The sequence below is a fragment of the Larus michahellis genome, chromosome 1 (genome assembly GCF_964199755.1).
Source record: "Larus michahellis chromosome 1, bLarMic1.1, whole genome shotgun sequence".
Taxonomy (NCBI): Eukaryota; Metazoa; Chordata; class Aves; order Charadriiformes; family Laridae; genus Larus; species Larus michahellis.
Window position 1 is genome coordinate 89,218,160 of NC_133896.1, and position 18,755 is coordinate 89,236,914.

The 18,755-nt window shown below is 40.4% G+C and overlaps 1 protein-coding gene across 5 annotated transcripts in view; it reads left to right on the top strand.

The window, feature by feature from the left end:
* The first annotated feature begins 9,401 nt into the window (after positions 1-9,401).
* SHISAL1 (shisa like 1) overlaps positions 9,402-18,755 on the top strand; it is a 198,603-nt gene continuing 189,249 nt past the window's right edge. For 2 of the 5 annotated variants that reach the window (XM_074590779.1, XM_074590763.1), the window contains exon 1: positions 9,403-9,981. The gene's annotated coding sequence lies outside the window, so the exon portion shown is untranslated. Of the gene's footprint in view, positions 9,982-18,755 lie in introns of all 5 variants that reach the window. The other 3 variants (XM_074590838.1, XM_074590833.1, XM_074590771.1) reach the window with 2 other exon arrangements.

Genomic DNA, 18,755 nt, shown 5'->3' on the forward strand with positions numbered 1-18,755 from the left:
TGCCATGTACCTGCTTATCTCGCAACTTGTCCAGAAGGATACTGTGAGGGACAATTATCAAAAGCCTTACTAAAATCCAGACAACTGGCTTTTCTTCATCCACCAGGTGGGTGATCTTATTGTAGAAGCATATGAAATCAGCTAGACTTTCCCTTTGTGAATCTCTGTTGGTGGTGCCTGGTGATCGCATTGTCCTTTAAATGTCTTTCAGTAGCACCCAGTATGATTTTATTCATAACTTTTCCAGGTACTGTCAGTCTAACACGTCTGTATTTTCCTGGGTCTTCCCCTTCCTTGTAAATGGGAATAATGTTTGTGAGATTGCAGTCAGCAGGGACCTCTGCAGACTCCCAAGGCCTTTGGTAGATGATTGAGAGGGGTCCTAACACAATACCTGCTAGCTCCTTCAGTACTTTGGGATGAATCCCATCAGGCCCCATGGACTTCTGAACATTCAATTGATGCAGTAGAGGAGCATGTGAGAAGCTTGGGGCATTGTAACTCGGAAGGTAAGAGATACAGGGCTGTGGCCTGTACTTTGTGTGTATGGCTTCACAGGTGTATCAACTGAGCTGCTGGTGAATGTGAGCAAAGGTTATATTAAGGTTATATTGTGGAGTCCCCTTCTCTGGAGATTTTCAAGACTCGCCTGGATGCAGCCCTGAGTAATGTGCTCTAGGCAATCCTGCTTTAGCAGGGAAGTTGGACTAGATGGTTCCTTCCAACTCTGAAGTTTCTGTGATTCTGTGAAAGGTTTTGCATTACGGGAACACTGGAACTACTGAGCTCTTAATTTCCATGTTTGCTACAGAGACTGACTTTCGGTTCAGTCAAATGTGGCATGTTTCTCACCGCCTAACAGCAGGCTAGCTCCTTCTCAGCAGGGCTGACACCTTCACGCCACTGCGCTGCCAGCGTGGGTCTTACCCGCAGCAATGTGCAGTCCCATGTGAGTGAGGAATCTTGGGGGTAGCAGACTAGGCTGCTAATTAGACTTCTCTTGCATCTGTCCTCCAGCTATTGGATGCAAAAGGCAACCTGGGGATTCAGGCTCTGCGAAATCATTCCTAGTCTGTGTATTATAAAAATTATCATAAATACTGAATAACTGTCCCTGGACTTTGGGAATTAAATATCTGCCTGCCAATTTGAAAACAAATCCTCTCCTCTGAAAACAGTTGTTCTAACAGTATGCTCAAGTGACCCAATACCGTATGCCGTTTAATGTCATAAAAATGGATGTTGTGAGCACTTTGATTTATGTAAAACCCCAATGCAACAAAAGGAAAGAGAAACCTGTAAGAACTCTAGAATAATGATGTCTGGCATGTTTGGGAGGAAGAGGAAAGGCATCTTCGTGCACCCCCTTTTCCCTCAGCTTCCCAACAGCAGCCACGTGACGTGTGCCTCCCCATCAGAAGGTAGGGTGGTCTTCACTGCTTCACCATCGGCATGGGATCTATATCTGTGTGTAGAGTCTTCCTGCTTTACTACTTCCTTCTACATCTTGAGATCTCCAGGTGATGTACTGTAGACAGACTACCTTAGCTTGCAGGTCACAAATGGTGTTACTTTCTCATCTGCCCCTGGGAGTTAAGGATTTCATGCCATCCAGTTTAGCATGTTACCTGTCTGTGGCTTTTATGAAATGTTGATACTTATTTAGGAAAATTTTAATATGCTATCTGCTTTTCTTAAAACAGATATTTCTATTTACAATTTCAAATTGTATATTTAGTAATGTATGTAGAATATATTAGAATGTGTGGGAAAAAAAACCAAACTACTGTATCTACTGTATACTGCTTTCTCTATTGTTTTATCAAGTGTAAACAGAATACCATAAGGATGATTCATGAGGTGGAGGATAGTTTTGGTGGGAAACAGCAGAACTGAAAATAAGATAACATGGTGGTTTGTTCTCCTTGGCAAGTCTTTATGGAAAAAATGGGAATATAGTTTCAATATCTGACTTGTCTCTATTTTCCTTTGTTGCAGCCAATTGCTCTGGAGTCTTTAGATTGTCTTTAAGTCTGCTCACTGTGGATTAGTTCAATGTGGAAAGCAAGTGCATTTTTAAATCATGTTTGTTGAGAGATGGCAAATGAACAATGATGGGCCTCAGTGCTTGGACCTGTAGGTCCTGGGTCCTCCTCCTGGAGCTTCTGTGGTGGAACTGCCTTACTGGGAAAAGAGAAACCCTCCCCCTTCCTTCCAGAGGCAATGTGCTTTGCTTCCCCTTCGTCCTCCTGAGAAGGCAGTGAGGTTGGCTGGAGTGAGTGTCCTAACTACAAGGCTGATGGATGCAGGAAGGAGCTGACACTTCTGGTGCCTCAAGCTGTGTTTAAAAATGTGTTTGTTTTGTAGCTAGAATTGGATGGAAAGAGACAAGGCGGGGCGGGGAAAGGAAAGTGCTAGCTCAGCTGCCCCTGGGCACTTTCGTTATGCTGCTGATCAACCTGTAACACTTGTGTTGCTGAAGTGGGAGCAGGGTGTCTAGAAGAGGGATTAATACTGTGCACTTCATCCATTAGCGGTCTCATTTATTTGGATACCACAGTTGAACAACCCTTAGGAGTACATATATATGCTGCAGAAAAATCTGCTTGCTTAAGGGGATGCTTGTAAATATAGGCTCTAATTTAACTTAATCACCTCCTGCTTTATGTTCCTAGGAAATATCTTTCTGATTAAATAGTTAGAAATGGCAGCTGGGACAGTGTATTTAGCTTGAAAGTGACTCTTAGAGGAAATGCTGGTTGTTTACATAAACAAGGTGAGACTTTCAGTGTTAGAGTTTTAACTTCTAATGAAAGCATCACAAATGCCGCTGCATGGAGACAAACTTGTGGTGTTTTTTCCCTTCCTATTGCGTACCATAAAAGCAAACTCTGAAGCTATATTTGAAAGATTGGTTTGGTCTAAATTTTCTTTTTGTGCGTGGTTCTACTCGGTACAAAAATGTTTCCAAGAGAATTAGGGTACTCCTCTTAAGTCTGCACATAGACGCTGCCACCCCTCTGAGCATACAAAGCCAAAAAGCAACCTTGGAAATATCACCTGTAAATCAACAGAAAGTTCATCTCCTGTTGTTATTCTTCCTTTAGACCAAAAAGGCCAGGTCTCCCACACTCTTCTATTTCATTTTATTATGATAGCATCACGAGGCTTTAAACAGTCCCGGAAGGCCTCATGGACAAGACAAGAGGGCAGGTCAGGGGTGGACTTTATATGCCTTCCTATAAAAGAACTGTGAAAATAAAACAATTTGCCCAAAGTTTAGCTGGGACCCTGTAAAGAGTTAGAAAATGAACCTTGATTGTCTGAGTCCAGTACAGTACCTTTATCAGACCATTATTATCAGCTATAATTTAAGGTATATTTCCTGCAAGTTTGTACAGTTTGTTTCCAGGGGAGATAAAGCTCTATGTTATTCTTGACAGGTATTCCAAAGTTAATATAAAATGACTAACCCTTTGGATATGGAAGGGTGGATTTAATGGTCCCTTCACAGGGATTCAGACTCAGTATTGTTTTGAAACTTGGTTTGAATAGGAAGGGAAGTGATTTCTTGCCTGGTTCACCCAGTTCTGGACATGAATAGGAGACAAAATAAAAGGGGAATCTTAAAGTAGTGGATTTCTTCTACTTTTCCACTGCAGAGGAATAGTGTACAACTGCATTTCAAGAAAGTGCAGTTGATCCTTATTAGAAGCTGCAAAGATGCTTCACACTGAAACCCATTCTTTTTAATGAAAAGATCTTTTAAAAGAAGATGGCTGGCTGCAGGTGTCCTCCATAAAAATTAGATTTACCCCTCTTTGTTCTACCTGACCATCTAGAATTATGTGGTCTGAGGTGGAAAAAAATTTGAGCATCCAGCTTATCTGTGTATACTCAGTGAAAACTATTTAGACCAGTTTACATATTTTTCCAGAAAGTGTTAAAATTCTTTGTTACTAGTAAAGAAGGAATTAACCCTGCAGTAGATAAAAGATAAGCTCCATTTAATGAGTCTAACAGAACAGGTCCTCTTCTACTAGCTATTTTGACCTTGTCATCAAGCATAATCTTTAACAGCTTAGTTTCCTTTAGATGTTGGTGCCAACAGTTGGAGAGTTGATAGGCTGCTTAAAAGAAAAAGCAGGAATAATGACAGTGGTGTGTTGTTAGACCAAGAAAAAGCGAACAGTGGAGTTTGAGTCATCTTCTATCTAGTACTGAAAAGCTCCAGGGCACAAGCTCCGATTTTGCTATGTGATATGAGTAAAATGACCAGAACTAGCTTTTTGGTGGCAATATTAAGAATTCATTCATCTGGGTTATTGTTTGGAGGACCTTTCTCTAGTCTGAATTCCTATGTAGCGCAGGTGATAGAACTTTCTCTAAGGAAAGCCTAGTAAAATTGTGTCCATACTAGAGAATATTGCTTAGAAAATAAGATCCAGCTTTAAGAGTTTTGAATGACAGGGTAAACTTCCTGGTTTAGCTGTTCTCCTGGCTAGTTAGTGTTTAAATCTAGCCAGGTTCTTCTCCTTAGGAAAAAAGGAGGTTTGGTCTGGAGGATACAAGGACAATTCATGTATGCAAATGCACATATAGCAGGGAAGCTGGGATGAGACTGACACTGTCTTGTTGCTGTGTTGGGAGAGGTGGAAGCGTAGCTCATGGTGATAAGTGGCAGGAACAAAATGATTCCGTAAGGATTAGGGGGGTGGAAAAAGAATAGGAGCCATATGCTGTCACAGTTTGCCACCTGGCTTGCTCCTCATGGTAAGCTGATATCTTGCACATAATAGGGCGGAGGTGAGCTGTGAACATAGTCATGCTAGCTCAGAGCTGAAATTTAAAACCAGAGAGGGAAAAGTAAACTACTAACTAAAGTGAGTACTTGCATACGCATGTGTATGATGTGACAGGACTTCTCACTTCTATGAGAACACATTTAGTGGCCTGTGTCTATGGTGCATATAGTCAGAGATTGTAACTATTATAAATGTTTGCAAATAGAAGCAATACTTTCAGGAAAAGTATCCCTTGTGGACTACGACTGGTTTGGACTTAACTTAAAAATATTATTGGGGGTACATATTCCCTGATACCAGATCTGGGTTCTCTACACAGTATGGAAGTACGCGTTTGGTCTAGATCAGGGATATTATAGTAACCTGAATGTTAACTGAATCCATATTTCTTGCAGCGCTTACGCCAGCCATACGCTGGCTACAAATGATCAGGCAACACTAGGTACAGCAAAAGGTTCGGGGGGACCAAGATACAGTCATTCAAAAGTTTATGATCAGATCAGCTTTGGCAAACTGAGTGTTTGTTGGTTTGCTTTAGCTGGTCGTGGCGCTTTGGATTCAGGAACAGATGCTGAAAACGGATTTATTGTCTTATGAACCAGCAGCTTGAATACCTAATACAGAGAAACTTAGCTAAAAGCAGTAGTTGGTACTTGGCTCATAAAACTTTTACAGCAAGGGAAAGGATCTCCCATGTTATATGCAGGTTACATAAAGCTATATGCATGCAGGAAGATGCATATAGAGCTAGTATATTTTTCCTTGTACAGGGAACAGCCTTGGCTTGGAGGTATAATTCACAGCTATGTTTCTTTTGTGTTGCTTTTATTTGAGTCCTCACAGTTACAAACATTAGAGGAAGAACTCAGTGGTGAGGTAGACCCTTGCTGTGGATTTTTAAAATCATGCCCAAAAGTGCAATTTCTACTAACCTAGATATAAAACTGTATTCCTGATGAGGAAGGCAATTATAGTGTTTTATGATATAAATGTTCACTTGCCAAGCAAAGTTTCACTCATTAGATTTGAGCTATGTAGATACTTCTCAGAGATCTGCACTTAGAAGTGAATTTTTAATTTTTTTAACTCTGTTCCCAATGCAAGTATTTCTCACAGCCTTTTCTTTCCTCCTTTTGTTCGTGTCATTTACTTCAAATGCCTTGGTCACATGTAAGCTGCAGAGTGGTTAGGCTGAAAATAGACTACACGTATTTTTCATCAGCTTTATTGTCATTTTCAATCTTGCCCTTTAACAATTCTAGCAGTGCTGGGATAAAATGAGGCTATCGGTTCTGTGATGCAGGTTGCAGGTGGGAGGAACCACTGAAACTAATGGGACTATTGAGGACCCTCCACTTTCAGTTGGGAGACACGTTCATTCATCTGTGTGTTCGTTTATGCTGAACCTTTGCTTGGGCTTTAAGAATGACAGTTTTTCTTCTTTCATGTTTAGCGTCAGGCAATTTCATAAAATCTTCCCCCTGCTTTGCTCCCCCCTCTTTCCCCACAGATACATACACATTCGTATTGCAGCCTAATGTATTGTCCTTGTAGCATTGCCAAAAGGCTTTTGCATAATCCTCTAATAGGATTTTAAAGCAATACTTTGAATCACTGTAGTGGCAGTTTAATGGCTTGAAAATGACAGGGGAAAGGATTTCTACTCATGGTAGCACGTAGAAAATGAAAGACTATACAAAACTGACATGACTATAGGAATTCCTGTCTAAGCTCTAGAGTTATGAAGAAAGGAAATAAGAAAGAATTGGAAGAATGGATTACTTGCCATAGCTAGGGCAATGGCCTTAAACTTAAGCAATCTACAGTTAGGGGACTTCAAGCTTGGAAACACTGTGAAACAATATCTGCATCTATCAGATGATGACAAAAATATTTCTTCATGTGAAGGGAAGAGGAGGCTGCAAATGCAGCCTCCTCTTCAACAGGCGGCCAGAGCAAGTCCTCTTCAACAGGCAGTCCTACTGAAAAGAGCTCCAGGCTAAATAACAACAGAAAAAGTGACTTTTAGTCTAGATTCATCTTGGGTTGACTTGTAGGATCAGTTATCATAGCTTCCCATGGACTGCAGTGTAAAGCAGCAGCTTCCCGCAGGTAACCTGCAGGGCCCATTGCAGTGCAGTTACTGTAAGCATGCAGTGCAGCAGCAGTGTAGCCTGTCCCACAAAAAAAATTGAATTGGCCAACCATAAAGCTACCCTCCTGTAGCAGCACTGTAGAGCAAAAGTGGTATTAAACTCCTGTACTTCCATTTATTTCTTATGGCAAGGTACATCTTGTTAGCGAGTCTTACCTCTTTTTTTAATTGTCTTTTGTTTTGAATTTTATTTTTGACTGGCGTTATTCTAACTCATGTGAAAGACTTTGCATATGTCTTTTTGAACTTCATGAGGTTTTTGCTACTCCTTCAGCTTTTTTGAGGTCCCTATCCCCCACTGCATCTATCTGCACCCCACTGATACCACCCCCACTGCACCCAGTTACACCTCGCCTCTGAACTTGCTGAGGATGCCTTCCATCCCATTGTTCAGGACATTCAATGAAAATGTTGAACGGCACCAATCCCCGCATTGACCCCTGAGGAAAACATTGGATACTTGCTGAACTCAAGACCGCTTGTATCTTACTGTTCTTTCCCGTTTCAGAGCTAGTCATCTCACCACAGGTTGGTCAGGTATGATTTTCCCCTTACGAAATTCATGTTGACTGTGGCAAATCACTGACTTATTCAGGCACCTGAAAATGTCTCCTAGGATGATTTGTTACAAAATCTTCCCAGGGAGTGAAGTGAAATGGACTGGCCTGTAGTATTTCAGAGCCTCCCTATTTCAAGAGAGGCATGGTGTTTGTCTTCAATCACTGGGAACATCCCCCAAATGTCATGGCTTTTCAGAGCTGATAGAGTGATCTTACAGTGATGTTAGCCCGTTTTAGATGCATTTCTTCTGGTCCCATTGATCTGGGTACGTTAAGTTGATTAAATGATCCTTAATTTGGCCCTTCTGTACTGTGAGTAGCAGTTTTCCTCACAAAATTCTGCTACTAGCCTTTGTCCTTCACATTCCTCACTGGTTTCAGCTTCAGTTCAACTTTATCTTGTCTAGATACATCCTTGCCTGCCCAGGCAATACTTTGCTATGCCTCCCAGGTAGCCTGTCTCAGCTTTCAACTTCATATGTAATTTTGTACTTGAGTTACTCAGGAATTTCCTATTAAGTCAAGCTGGCCTTCTGGCTTGTTTGCTCACTTTTCAGCACACTGGAATAGACTGCTCCTGTGATCTGACAACGTTGCCATTGAAGATCAGCCCTGGGCCCTTTTGCCTCCCAAGGCAATGCTTCACAGGGTCCCAGCCATCTGTATAAACAAAAGTCCATTATCCTGAAAGTCAGGGTCTCTGCTCTTTTCCTGCCTCACTCCCTTAGGGTCTTAAACTGCAAGTCATAATCACTGTAGTAAAGGCTACAACTGCCAGAATGTTCCCAGCAAGTTCATTAGACATAAGTAGAAGGTCCAGCGGAGCACCACCCCTAGGTGCCTGTTCAGCATTTGCACCATAAACTTTCCTAGACATGTTCCATAAATCTCCTGGAATGCTTGCATTTCACTATATTGCCATTTCCACAAGCATTACATAGTTGAAAGCTCTCATGAGAGCTAAGGCCTATGTTATGAGGCCTCTTCCTTTTGTTCAAAGGATGTTTTGACTGGCAGTCTGTAGGTGACCTCCACCATGGCTACTCCTTTGGCTTCCTCTCTAATTTTGGTCTGTAAGCTCCCAGTCCCCTGCCACTGATCCTGTGGCAAAGCTTTGCCTATTGAGCATTTATGCTGAGCACAACACCGTGTCTTCACAGCCTGCTCTTCCTAAAGAGCCTGTATCCACCCATTACAGGGCTCTGTGTGAGCAATCCCATCTGTTTTGTGTCTATCCTGTTACCTCTTATCTCTACAGGTTCATGGAGATCTGACTTATCCTGTTTCATGTGCTGTGTAGTCATGTACAGGCATTTCAGATGGCATCACTCTTGCAGGAAGAGTGAGAGCTTTCCTTGTTATGCTGTTGGGTGGGTACCACCCCCCCTTTCTCAATTTCTTATTCCCTCTCTTTGGTTTCTGGTCTTCATCCACCAGTAAACCTAGTTTAAAGCCTTCCTTGCGAAGTTAGCAAACCTGTTGAAGATGCTCTTGTCCCACTTAGATAGCAAACTTAGAGCTTATGCTTAAAATCCTCCTGTGTTTTGTATGCTCAGGAGAAGCTCTTCTGTTTTCAGAATTCCTGATTGGATGGATCATAAAAATATCCATGAGCTGATGAGCTCTGACCCATTTCTTGTTTTAAAATATAGGCACATAACATATTCACCAACCCTGATGTTTAAAATTGCATGTAGTTTTAGACGGTCTTCAGGTTGTTGAGTCATTGTGATGTACAGGCTCTCCCTTAGAGACATCACCTTCGGCTTGCTGTGCTCCATGGTGATATGCATGTTGCCTTTTCTATCTGTCTGAATTGTGTAAACCTGACATCCTTTTCTGCTGCCTATCTTTTCCCATCAGCAAGAAGGAGAAAGAAGCCTGCAACTCCCCCACACATCCACCTCCACCTCCAAATTCACAACTGGGCTCAGAGCTGTGTGAAGCAAAACTGACAGGCTGCAGTTCTGAATTGTAAAGTCTTCATAAACCTCTCCTGTAATCCCTGTGTAGAAAGGGGTTGTGTGCTAAATATAAACCTTTTCAGACAACCTAAGAAGAGGAACAGTCAGCGAGCTCATGGTTAGGAAAAGAAAAACCCTACAAACTGATACTGCGATGGCAGATGACCAAACGCTTTCCATCAGTTCAACCTGCATTTAAGACTTAATCTGGTTTTGAGTTGGAGTGATGCTTTGGGTGGCTCGGAGACAGGCGGCTTTAGAGGACATCTGACACTTCACTTTTGGGAGGGTGAGGACGGAGAAGGACTTTATTTTGGACTGTGTTATGGAACTGGCATCTCAGGGAATCTGCTGTTGGATGAAGTGATGCTCATTCTGATCTGCAGTTCATCTGAATGTACGTGGAGCTTGGAATAAGTTGATCCAGTAGGCAGCCACTTTGAAACCCATTATTTGTTTCTCTGACACATCAGTGGTGACAACTGACTTGCTAACAGGTAATGTTACTTATAGTTCTTGTAGGTATAAAAAAATGCTTATCATTAGTTTTGGTCTTAGTTAATGTACTAATATTGCTCATTCTTAAATACTTAGCAACATATTTTCCCTTTCAGTTTATCAGCAATTCTTTAATGTGTAATACTCTGGCTAATGCTCATTGCCAAAGAGAAGCCTTTTGACAGAATTTTGGAATCTTCATTAAAACAAAATAGGATTTGAGTTGTTATTCTAGTGGCTTTTCTTGAAAGCCCTAATACATGCCAAAAAATCAAACTTGTAAGAGATGTACAGAAAAGTTGCTGGTGCTAAGTTAGATTTTCTTTTTTTTTAATCCAACTAGCAAATCTAGATTTCTGTGTCAGGAAGCCATCTGCATGGTCTCAAATGACAAAGATTTTTCTGAAAAGACAGCAAGTGCCATTTCCCTAGGGTGATTTATACTGTACTGTAATCCACATAATAATAATACTGCTACGTATATTTAAGGAACTACTGCTAGTTTAAGACATACTCTTCAGCAAGCAACTGAAATCATGATACAGGAGGTGAGAAATTTGTGAGCTGGAAAAAAAAAGCTGCCAGAAGGTTAGAGTTTATAAAAGAAGAATATTCAGCATACCAAATGTGAGCTCCTAAAGAGCTTTAACTCCTAGAAGACCAGTATTTTGGTTGACAGCAAAAGGAATGCACAGAAAAATGCAACTTATACTTCCAGTCTTCACAGACCTATACCGTCCTGTCAGCCATGAAGGTGACTTTCTGCTGGCCCTCAGCATGCTGAAAAGGAGAATGGGCAAGGGGAAAGGGATACCTCTGCCATGTCACCTTACAGTGTTTCATTGCTATCAGACCAATGCTTTCTTAGTTTTTGAAGGGAGTTGGCTTTGCAGATGGCAATCATATTCTGCATGAACTGTGTAAACTGACAGAATTATTATAATAAACCTTTTTTGTCTTGGTTGATGGAAAAGCTTCACTTAACGCTTTGGGAGCTTGCTTCATCCTATGGTATATGGACAGATCCTTAAATTAATTACTGTCTAAATGGGTTCTTTGCTTAATCTGCATAAAGGATATTTAAGGCAAAAGCATTATTTTTGATCCAAACTTCTTTGTGAAAGAGCAGATTGTTTTATTGAAGTACTGAGGGCATCCAGGACTATTTCTGTGTCTAGGGTGCAAATGTGATATGCTTTTTCTCTGAACTTCTCCCTAAATTGATGATGGCCAGAATCAATTGCAAGTAGGTTCTTCTAACTCAGATTTGAACTACCTGGCTCTGAAGACGAATAAGAGAAAAATCATTATCCTGCCAGCTATATTGGCAAGCCAGCTCACAGTATGTATTCATTATGCTTTCTCTACTTCACAGAGTATGAAGTTAAGGTATGGCCATTGTGAAAGTGTCTTTAGGCTTTGGGATCCAGCCAATTCAAAATGTGGGGTAAATTAATCACGTGGCCCCTGTGAGGCTGTAAAGGATCAGCTAAATATGAAATCTATATTCTGTATTGCCTTCTGTGAACATGAGCATTTCCCCTGTTAGTGTATTATGGTAGGGCATGAGCCAAGGTTGAAGTATGTTAGTGGTAGGAGGTGTAACTATCTCCCCCTAAGAAAAGGGGAGTACAGTAGTGGAGCTGAGGAACCAGAAAACTCTAGCTTGTCCTAAACATCTCGGAGGTCTGCAAGAAGAATGATGTTGAACCCAGTCAGTAAAGTCAAATTCAGCAACAACTTCTGAGTTACAGTCCAGCTTCTCAACTGTGGGGCTCTCCTTTCTCTTGGAAAGGCTTTACTTTCTGTGTCTGTATGTCTAGTACTTGCCCTCAGTAGGTAACATGCTTAAACGATCTAAAGCGTGTTGAAATATTGCAGTAACACCTGCGAAAACAAATTCCCTTCTTTGTGGCTTTCTGCCATACCAGCTGAGCAGATTGAATTGTGCCAGTTTAGAGGGTATTTTTTCCTCCCGCTCGTCCTCTGAGTCAGTGGAGACGGCCCTGGCCAGGACTGGGGTGTGCAGCTGCCATGGGGAGGGACGAGCTCCCCCAGCTCTCACTGGGGAGTCCGGGAAAGGTTAGTAAGTCATCTATCTAAAGCTGCAATAAGTGTTGAGTTGATGACATGTGAGTTAGCTCTGTATGAAAATTTTTTTTGTGATGATGTAGAAGATACTTTCCCTTTCTGTGTGGGTGTTATCTTTTTTGTGTGTATGGATGAAATAATCTGTTAATTTCTCCTGAAAGCAAATTTTGTCTTGTGTGACTCTACCCATGTAGAAAATACTATTCTTGAATCGGGATGCTATTGGGATTGAATCCTTTCTTGTGCTTAATGGTGGTCTGCTGTTTTCTTATCAACGGGTGATAATCCCGTACTCCCCTTCTGCAGGTAGTACAACCAAACACTTAAACGCTGCAGCCACAACTGACCAGAAATAGTGCAGAGCGCAGGCAACCAGGTTAAAAAGTGTTGATCAAAGAATGCACATGCAAAATTGAGGTGGGGGAATAGAAGAGTATCCAGTGTTTTCTGGTTAGCTCTAGGACTGGAAGTTGTGCATGTCATTGCAGGCCTCGCAAATAAACAGTTTGTCAGACAACTGTATAAAGACTCCCCTTAACCAGGGGTTCAGACTGGGGTAGGGGCTTTAGGGCAGGAGGACAAATCTTCCGAACCGTAGCAAAAAGACTGGAGTATTTGCTGTGTTTTTAATGCAATCTGCTTGCTGGCCACTGGTTATTGGGTTTTCTAAGGGCAAGCATTTTGTCCGTGTTCTCTGTAACAGTGCACTCATGGTTACTGAAATCTTTTAAAATCACAGTTGTGTATGTGACTGTAGTATGCATAAGTGATTTCACTGCCACTTATCTCCATGAATTTTTCTGTAACTACCTGATACTGTGCTGAGAGAGGATGAAAGAGTTATTGCTATGTATTGTAGTTTCAGAAGCCTGATTTAAGAACCATGATGCCATTATATTAGTAGTTTGCCCAAATAACATACTAATAACCATTACAGTTACTGCAGGAGAGGTTTTCTTCACTGCAATATAATGAAATGTAAAGCTGCAGGGAAGTATTTTAAAATTAGAAGAGGTGTGACACTTTCATGGTGATACAATAGATGTTTTTGGAATAAATTTGTAGTTGTTCCACATATAGTGACTCTTTTTCTGCTATCATGCTGGATGTTGCTACAATCTTGAGTTTAAATAAAAGCTTAAAAGCAAGCTAATAGTGCTGCTGCTTCCATAATATTTCTAGTTTTGTGGGTCTTCCTCAGTGGTCACCCAAATCATAAGGTGTTCTGAATTTCAGTTGCTTTGCTGACTTTTACTGAGGTATCTATACAGCACAGAGGACTAGTCTTTTTGATCTAGTGTTTGATCTGTTGCTTTGTCTGGATTATAATCTGATTGAGATCCTAGAAACTGTCCTATGAGTGAGGACACAAAGATCCATATAGGCTTGTTCCAGACAATATTGGACCAGATGCTTAGGAAAAGAGCGTACAAAAACAGCACCTGTAGAATGTTAAACATTTCATGCAAGTACTGTTTTTCTCAAGTCAAACAGGGCTAAAAACATATGCTGAAGGAGTTGCAGGCTTCTATCAGAGGAAAACAAGTTGGTCTAGATAATACTTGTTAGAAAAAACATCTCAGCTAGTTAAACCTTTGGGTCACACTATCCTCACAGAGAAAAAGGTGTCTTGCAGAGTTTTAGAGAACTTAATATCCAGAAGGAAAAGCCCTTCAAAAAAAGATACAAGGAGCCAGTAAGTCTAAACAACAGGTTTGTTGTGATCTTCCTGATACCACAGTACTTCACAGACAAGGAATTAAGGCATCTGAGGAGGAGGAGGAAGTAACATATTTTGAGTATATATTTATCCCCACATTCTCTGGGTGTCAGGGTGCTGATATAGGATTTAAGTAGATATGGAACTGGGTAGTGGAAGGCAGTTCAGTGTCACTTACTGTGTGTTTCATGTAGGAAATATATACTATGTGGAACATCGAATCTGATTACCCATCAGAATAAAAGGGCTCTTTCTGTTCGTGAACTGAAAAAGACAAAGGAATCTGCCTGAGTCTCTCCTAAGGTGTCCTTAACCAAAACATAGCAATCTCAACTAGATTTAAGTAGAATAGGTGGCAATTAGAGTAGCTCAACAAGCTTGGTCTTGGTAAGGTGCTATGAAACACAGGGGATTTGGCATATGTTCTCCAGGCTAACTTCTGTCTTCCTCCCGTCTCCCCAAATGCCTAAATTTAGACTCTGAAATACATACTTGGAAAAAGAAATAAATATTAATGTTAGGTTTTCACAATATTTGCATATGACAGTCGCATTGATTTTTGATGGTATTCAGTGTCACTCTGTGCCGTTAAAGAGAGGCCATCTTTTAGGTATTTGAGTATGGAATTTGAGCTATGCATATAATTGGTCTAAATCTGTAGTGGGTAAGGAAAAACATTATGTGAAATGAACAGTAGGTTTAGCAGAGGTACTTAGAAAACTTTGAATTCTTGACTACAGAAAGTATTTTGAAGATTGCTAATACATGTGAAAGGTTTGAGAAATCAATACAAGCTGATGAAGAACAGGGGTCTGCTTCAGATTTGTGCCCTTAGTGGAAAATAGGCATCCTTCAGCAGCAAAGAAACTGCAGAGCCTGATTTCAATGTTTAGCCCTCTTCCACTAAGAGCTACTGGAAATGAAAAAGAGCCTGGCTACCTGAATCCTCTGAGAAAGAAACTCAAAGGGATACAGGGAGCCAAAAATGTTTGCAGCTTTCAGGTACCACCAGTATAAGACAAATAATGGATAGCAGGGCAACTGTGAGGGAGGGAAGCAGATGGGAGATGCACATTTATGAGAAATGACTGAATAGCAGTGTAGCATAGGCATGGAAAATGGTTAACAGAACAAATATATGAAAGATTAAATATAGAAGGGAGATGAGATTAATGTACTGGAAACTAGCTGCAGATGATGTGATCTGCTCTGGACACTCTGTTCTCCGCTCGTGTATCATCCCCATGGTATCTAGGCACTTAACTGGCAGATGAGTCACTGTCTCTTTGTGCTGCAGCTTGTTTCTCCATTAAATAAAGGTAATGCTTTCCACTCTTGGAGTGATGCTGAAAAGGATTGATCTCTAAAGTGCTTTGAAGGTACACTAACATTCACAGATCCCCTAAAGCCTAGGTTTTAATTGTGGAGCTGCAGATTAATATGTTTTTACAGCAACAAAAATGCCGAACTGCAGTAATTCCAGACCATGATAAATTATTTTGGATGTTCCTGATATCTCAGATGAAGAGGATGGTTAAATCAGTTAGGACAGCATGATACCTTTGACTTCACTTACACTTACTACACAGTGGGGCTCAAAAATTGCTGGTTGGGAATCAACTTGCTATGTTTCCAGGGTAGCTTTCTGTATGTTTCAAAGATAACCTATTTCTTTAGCTGATGTGCGATGTTATACTTCAACCTTAATTTTGCTGTGAGTTGCAAACAGTGAAGTAAAATGATTCAAAGTAAAATAGGAATTCATGACATGCAGCCACAATACAGCTCCTCCCTTAGCGTGCTGTATGGTGGAGTAATGGGAATGAAACTTCACCATTTCATCCAGTATATTGTTGCAGAGCTCATACCCCAGCTTCAGCTGTTACGTACACATGATTTCGTGGTCAGTAGCTTTGTGACTAAATGGTTGTTACAATCTGATCAAACCTGTTCTTTCCATGTCAGTCTACAAATCCTACATTGTTGTCTTAAGCTCTACTTTCCTTGGAAGTAACTATCGAAGCCATTTTGGTTAGCTCTAAGCAAAACAGCAACTGTCTTCCTAATTATCCCATAACCACTATAACAAAAATTGTTTTCTAGGCATGTTCAGCAAGGAAGGGAACCTACTAGCTGTAAATAAGGACTTTCAAACAACTTTGAGCTCATTTAAATTCCAAATTACGTTGTAATCTGAAAGCTGATACTACCTGACCACTTGCAAATGTAGTCATTCAGCATAAAATGAAAGCCTCAGGAGAGCTTGGCAAGGATTGCTTGAAGATATGCCATGAGAACCACTATATGTAAAGTACACTGCTATTTGCGGCACACAAGTGAAGTGGTGGTTATAGCTCTTAAGAGGTGCACCTTCTAATAAAAGCTTCGAAATTGGTATTAATTAATGCTGTTAATTGTTAAATGTGTGAATGGAAAAGTCTGATAGAGTAGTTATGATCCTGCCACTTAAAAGGAGATATGCAGTCTTTGCTGTACTTGACATTTAGTGGACCTCATTCTTATGTACTGGGCCTGATTTATACTAATTTATGCAAGCAAAGCACTGAAGAGTGACTTGAAATGAAAGTTGTTTTACAGCATGTTTCAGATCCTTTCTATTGTATTATAACACTGTAAACAGGCCTTCATAAAACATGGTCCAGGCAAGTAATTTTTCAGAAGTCCAAATGATACTACCTCTTACTGGAAAGAAAGTTGCCCAGCTGGAGTTTCTGTCAGAAAAGATTTCTCCACAGCACTTGGCCCATGGCTGTATCAAATCTTGTGGTTATTAATCTCAGCTTTATTGGCATTTTGATGCTCTCTTTGGGGCAGAAGATGAGGGTGCCAGTGATAAATCCACTAAATCCAGAGCAATTCTGACAACCATGACTTATTAACCTCACCCATACTTGTTTTTAACTTGGACAAGGTGACTATACTAAAAGTTTAACCTGATAAAGCAAAAGATTGTCTTTTAACAAAGCTGAAGACAAGATCAAAAAATGAAGTGAATCACTAAGACTTTCTTAAGCTATCTTTAACAGATATCTATAGCTGGCCGTGTATAGCCGGTTTCTGTTCAAAACAAATGCAATGTCAAAGTAGCGGAATGGGACTGCGTGGAGAAACTCTTCTCTTCTTATGAAAGCTATTGCATTGTGTTTCTCTTTGGCTTTTAGAGGCTGTGTGAAAGCACAGTGACTGCAAATGAAGCTGTCTAAAGCTTATGACTTTTATGATATAAAGACACTCTCTTCCTAGTCTTGCTTCCCTTTACGCTTGGAAGCATTGTGAGTGGTATGTTTCCCAGTTTCTCCTTTCCCAGACAGCATGACGTACAATTCTTAATTCTTTCAATTGAAATTGAATTAAAGATCTTAAATTCTTTCTTGATGTTGTCCCATATTGCAATCACTTATAAGAAAATTAGCAGCAATATGATGATGCTAATAGTGTCATTTCTAATATATTGCTGCCTTTTTATCAGAGACCAAGTGACAGTAATAAAAACAAATGTCGGATTTAGGCACAGAGCACTTAATTCAAATTGTTTTGCTTGTGTGGTCTGCATGGGCCCCATGTGCCCCAACGTGTGACTGAAGTCTGTGCACCAAACTTGTGACTATAAACATTGAGTTAGAAATGTGTGTGTGTGTGTGGGGTGTTAATAAGTGTGAAACCCCTTTTTCCTTCCCCTTGCCTGAAAAATGGCCTTAAGCTGGAATGGCAGCCTCAGCTACATGAAGTTGCGAGAGTACTTCAAAGAGAAGGCTTGTCTCTTCCAGCTTCTCTGATCTCCCCTATGCTTTTGTTTAGTTACTAGGCCTAAAAGTCAGGAACAACCTTAGATCTCCCTACTTGTTAGAGGAAGATCTATATTTTATTTTGCTGGCCCCTTCTGAAGTGAGTGAGGGATGAGGAATTTCTTTTTTGGTGTCTAAGGAGAAGCTGTAAAAAAAACCCAACCAAACCCAGAACAAAAAAAAAACAAACCCCCAAACCAAACACATAAAACAAACATAGACACAGCTTAGCTTGTTAGGATGTGACACTCCTAAAAACTGAAGAGTAAGTTCAGATATCGAAACACTAGGGTTGCTGCTGCTAAAATACTTTGATTCTAATGCTAATGTAAAAATGCCTTATTGTTGAAAGAACTGTCTGTCTTTCTAGACCTCTAGTGCTAAGTCTTCTAAGATTCCTTAAAAATCTTACTAGATACTTACATTTTCAGTTTCCTGTAGATTTTTAAAATGTGCTCCAAGCAATAATTCTAAAGTGAGTTTTATTTAAAGTTGCTTCTTGGTATAGTACTGCTAGTTTAGAGCCTTTCTGATACTGCTTTTCTTCTATGATTTCTTGGTAATTAGATTAAATCATAAACCCATCATAATTCCAGCACTCAAATTCCTTTTAAGGCAAAAAAGGACTAGTCTACTGGAGCATTCAGGCTTTGAGGCAGATAAAGCTCCTTCCACTAATTTCAAGTGATAGTAGTTCTGGCCAAAAGCTTCTGATATCTCTTAACATGAAAATAGGAGTCATACAGCCAGCTGTGTCTCTCAGAATAATTCAGTTCTGCTGCTCTTGAAACTGGATTCCCTGTTACTTGGACTGACTTGTTTGCATTTGGCCTGTGCAATGTTTCACAAACCCATTGCTATGGGAAATGGTACTATTGCTCAGGTGTCTTTAAAAATGCCACTCCTTTTTAACCTTGTAATTTTTAGTATTCTCGCTTTCGACAGAAAACTTACAGTTGGGAGAATTTTGCAAGTCATGAGAATCTGCTCTTCTGTGATCATTTTGTCACTGAAGCCAAATCTGTTTATAACAAGTTAACAAGCTCATGTCTAAGGAGACGTTCAATATCCTGTTCTCTCTGCCCTAAGTAGGACATTTTTAAAGCAAAAAGTAAATGCTGTGTGAAGCTAGGACTTCCCTTCTATGTCTTCTCTT